At 37.0% G+C, this 4,973-nt stretch overlaps 1 long non-coding RNA gene across 1 annotated transcript; it reads left to right on the forward strand.

The window, feature by feature from the left end:
• The first annotated feature begins 711 nt into the window (after positions 1-711).
• LOC113074569 (uncharacterized) lies at positions 712-4,577 on the forward strand. Its single transcript, XR_003280666.1, has 6 exons — positions 712-810; positions 1,054-1,222; positions 1,981-2,106; positions 2,720-2,775; positions 3,258-3,372; positions 4,563-4,577. It is a non-coding gene; the product is annotated as an uncharacterized LOC113074569 (long non-coding RNA).
• The last annotated feature ends 396 nt before the right edge of the window (positions 4,578-4,973 follow it).

Raw genomic sequence — 4,973 nt, forward strand, 5'->3', positions numbered from 1 at the left:
ACTGTTAAGGCTTTTTATTTTAGTATGTTCAGAAAAGGTATACACTACTATTCAAAAGTTTGGGGTTGTTAAGATTTGGTTTGACGGATGTTAATCGAACAAACCTCAAACTATTGAATGGTGGTGTATTTAACTTGATTATTGCAAACAATGTTGCTTTTGTCTAGTTCCTGTGTTCTATACACTAGTCACATCGCATCGTCTGCTTTGACCACACACTCAGGTGTTTTGTCTGAACTCGACTTTTCTGATGCAACATTTAATCATTTAATTTCTCCTAAACCTTTCTGGTTCTCAGCTAGCTGGAACGGCATTCATTGCAATTGGCTTCTGGGCCTGGAGTGAAAAGGTGAGTTGAAACTTGTAAAACTTCATATATCAGTTATCTATTCTAAACTGCATAACTACCACTGTTAAAAGTTTGGGCCAGTGAAATGTAATATTATATTTTACAATATTAAGGCTTTACTGTATTTTTGATCCAATAAATGCAGCCTTGCTCGCTGAGCATAAGAGATTTCATTCCAAAAAAAAAAACTTATCAACAAAACTTTTGAATGGTAGTCTGCAATTAATCTGCAAAAAGGCTCTGTGATGTGTGGCTGTGATTTGTTTTAGTGGTCAGGAGAAACAACAGTTTGTTCAGTTCCTTGATTTGCCCACAGGGTGTTTATCAGATCTGACACAAGTTACACGTCTACATGGTTTTGACCAGTTTGGGGGGTGCTTGTCGTGGGCACAGTCACTTTCATTTTGGGATTTGCTGGGTGTGTTGGAGCTCTCAGGGAAAACATCTGCCTCCTTAAGTTTGTAAGTACTCATACATTCGATGTGATACTGAAGTCATCACATATGCTGCGGGTCAATTCTAAATAAAGAAGTCTCCTCTCCAAAGGAAATGTTTGCATGCCTTGCAGTGCCAGATCTGTACAAGATAAGAACTCGAAGATGTGTTAATGCAAACAGTTTCCAGACATAAAAATGACCAAATTCTATTATACTGTCAATTCTGCTTTTTGATTTTTCGCCTTGCTCCTTGACCTTGTCTTGCAGTTCTCTGGAGTCATTGGCTTCATCTTCTTCCTGGAGTTGACGGCTGCGGTGTTGGCGTTTGTGTTCCAGGGCCAAGTTAGGGAGTGGATCAATGATTTCTTCTTGGCCAATGTAAGGGCCTACAGGGACGACATTGACCTGCAGAATCTGATTGACTCTCTAGAAACTGGTAAGTCTGAGAGAGTTATAAGCTAATTTGCATTACCGTATTTTCCGGACTATAAGTCGCACTTTTTTTCATAGTTTGGCTGGTCCTGCGACTTATAGTCAGGTGCGACTTATTTATCAAAATTAATTTGACATGAACCAAGAGAAAACATTACCGTCTACAGCCGCGAGAGGGGCGCTGGTTAATGTTTTTTCTGGGGTTGTAAATAAATGCGACTTATAGTCTGGTGCGACTTGTTTTTTTTCTCATCATGACGTATTTTTGGACTGATGCGACTTATACTCAGGTGCAACTTATAGTCCGAAAAATACGGTAAATAAAATGAATGCTTTCTATTTACTCAACTTGCCAACCACTACATATATATTCTACGTGAAACGGTTTCCATAAAAAAACTGTATGCTTCACTACATGCTTTTTACATGTCTTTTCACAAGTACTTGCTTAAATATTTAATGTTTAATTAACAAATATTATTTAACCTGTCAAAACCATAAAGAGAACGAAAAAGCTTTAGATAGTGGTAGCTAGTAGTGGACATCGCTTTTAGGTATTCTCAAAGAAATGTTTGACATTTTCCAAAATGTGTATTATTATTATTATTATTGGTGTAATTTGGGGATTGTGATGAATCATATGGCTTCATGCTTGTGTAAGTATGGTAAAAGGTGGCCAAAAGAAATGTCTTCACTAATAAATATGCACAATTGTGGCTACATTGTTGCAGGTTCTGACCGTACATGTTTTGTTCCCCGCAGAATTATTGCTGTGGTGCTAAAGACCCCAACGACTGGAATTTAAATGTGTATTTTAACTGCACAACTGCTAACCCAAGCAGAGAGAGATGTGGAGTGCCCTTTTCCTGCTGCATCAGCGACCCTGCTGTAGGTTTCTTCTCTTATTCACAGCAGCCCTCCACAGAATAAAGAGATTGTTTCAGCATGCTGCACTGTTATAAAAATACTGTTTAAAAGAACCCATTGTGCTTTAAACCCAAAGGCCAAGTATGTGGAAGACTTCCTCTGCTTGTGCCTAGCCTTCTGCTCACTGCATGCATGAAATACTGAAAGGAATAATTCACCCTAGTGGCATTCCCAAACCCTCTACAGATGTTCAAAGAATTGTAACTTGTATTTTCAATCAAAAAATTAACTGCCATTATGTCTATCAAACAGTTCAGTATATTATTACAAATTAATTTATTTTATTTTTTTTTGTCTTCCACGGAGCATGGTTTTGTTAACAACATGAGAATGAGGAAGTGATGACAGAACTTCGACAGGATTTTCCTGTGAATCTCTCTTGACATGCTGATAGTTTTTTTTCTTCTGGAAACCATAATAGTTCATATAGACCATAAACCTTGTCTCTTGTGCACAAGTTATGACTTGTTCTGGTTAGAATTTATAAATGCATGGATTTTTTTATTCTCCATAAGAAATCTATTTACGGTGTATATAGGCCTAATTTGAATGAACCTATGACTTTTCTTTACAGGATACAGTGGTGAACACGCAGTGTGGGATATGATGTTAGAAAAAACTGGCAACCCGGTGAGTACATGTTCAACAGTTGTAGTAGAAAGACCGGTATTTCATTCTTTGCTGTTGTTGGCAAAAGTTCTGCTTCAGTAACCTGTTCCTTTCCAAATGTGAAAGATTCAGAGTGCGTTCATGCTTCAGAAAGTGGAATAAATTAAAACACTTGTCAGCTTTTCACTTTTTTTAAATGAAAGTCAGTTTCCAAGGTTCAGTTTCTCTGATGGCAGCACTAATATCTGTCAGTACGGCAATTGCTTTTTCACCAATGGGGCATGTGTACAGTTGTTTTGTTCTTTCGCTCTGCTCTCATAATCATTCTTATTTGTGCTCTGTTGGTAGTAGGTAAATTGCAATTGGGAGAGCAGAATACCTGGAGAGAATAAACTTGTATATTTTTAATGTTGCACAGCAGTATAAAATGCTCTTTCATTAATTGCATAAAATTTTTCTGCCACTTATTTTGTGAAACCTTACACACTGTGTTTATTTTTAAGACTCAATGGGGCCAAACCATTTATGTCAAAGGATGCATGATGGCTTTAGAGGAGTGGCTTCCACGCAATCTCTACAATTGTGGCTGGAGTCTTCATAGTCATATCATTGCTACAGGTATGGGATGCACTAAAGAAAGAAATACTGCATGGAAAATATTTTACAGCTAGATGTCACTCTCAGCACTTTTATTTTCACCAGAGCAACCAAAAGTTTTAAAAAAGCTAAACCACTATTCAAATGGTTAAAGCAGGGGTTCTCAATTTTACATTCAAAGGTCCGAAATTCTCATCAATGTCAAAAGGTCCAAAATAACTATTACAAAACATAAACATGCTTATAACTTTATATAAGAATTCAGCTTTATATATGCTAATTATCATATTCATGACATCAAGTCGTACTTGTGTTAACTATCTGAACTGTTACATTCAGTACTGCATTTTTATACAACTAAATGCCCTATAAAGCTGAACTCATTTACATACTTTGTATTCTGAAATAGTACTTCAATGTAACCTGCAGTGACTGAATTGTTAAAATTTTGAATTTATCTCTGTAATACGCTGTTATACAGCAGTAAATTATATTCCCTTTTTAGATATCTTGCAGCACTAATGTCCATCCTGTGTTACAGACTAAGATAGGTTTTTGGAAAAGCTGTTTTGTACTCATTCATTAAGTCTGCTGTTGTATCGGTTCGTTGAATGTGCTGCTAACTCTGCCGGTTGAGAAAGACAAGTTGTGTCAGGAAAGCGAAACCTCTCGCTCGCGGGGCGAAACCGGTGACATTGTTCTTCTGAATGTAAGCTAAGGTTTATCCAAAATGTTGCTAGTTGCTATACGCTTTGTTTTAAAAAAAAAAAAGTTTAGTAAAAATTGCAATACTGGTTCTTGGCACCCCTGTGGCTGTGTGTGTGTATGCAATGGAAGTCTGAGTGATATACAAGTGCACTTGAAATCTGAAGTGGAGGCGGGTCTGGATTCAGACAGGAGTCTGGACTTTGAGAAGGGCTGGGGTTTAAATTAAATTACATTAAATTAATGCATTTAGCAGACGCATTAATGCATTCAGGCTATCAATTTTTACCTATCATGTGTTTCCCCAGGGAATCGAACCCCAACCTTGATAACGCAATGCTCTTACCACTTGAGCTGCAGGAACACAAAAATATTTTAAATCACACTAATTATGATATAAACATTAATATGAAGTTGTAGGTTCTTGAAAGAAAAGTACCTGTCTGTCTTTAAATAGGTAGTTTTTAAGATATTCTCAATGTAATGTCTTGTGATTTCGCTTCTAGATGGTGGGAATCTTCTTGGCCAGGACGCTGATTGGAGACATTGGAAAAAAGTCAAGTTTAATTATTAACTGAGCTCTGACGTAAACTTAAAGCGAGCTAAGGGCAATGAATGGAAAAGATGTGGAAACTACTTTTATTTTTCTGCGTCTTTTTTTGTGGAGAAGAGGGACTCTGGAACACCTTTTCAGCATTTTCTATTGACCACATATTGAATACGTAGCTGCCTAAGCTCACTTGGATAGTGTCACGGTGTGCCTTGCCTCTTCAAGTTTACCTCCAACACATTCCCCTATTTTTATTTTTAAATAATCTTTTTCTAATCTTTTACCATTAACCAAAAATGTGTATTTTTTGGGACCACTATTAACCAAGCTGGGTATACATAGTGGCAACATGATGGGACCCTAACCT

This window comes from Carassius auratus, unplaced genomic scaffold, assembly GCF_003368295.1.
Source record: "Carassius auratus strain Wakin unplaced genomic scaffold, ASM336829v1 scaf_tig00015181, whole genome shotgun sequence".
Classification (NCBI taxonomy): Eukaryota; Metazoa; Chordata; class Actinopteri; order Cypriniformes; family Cyprinidae; genus Carassius; species Carassius auratus.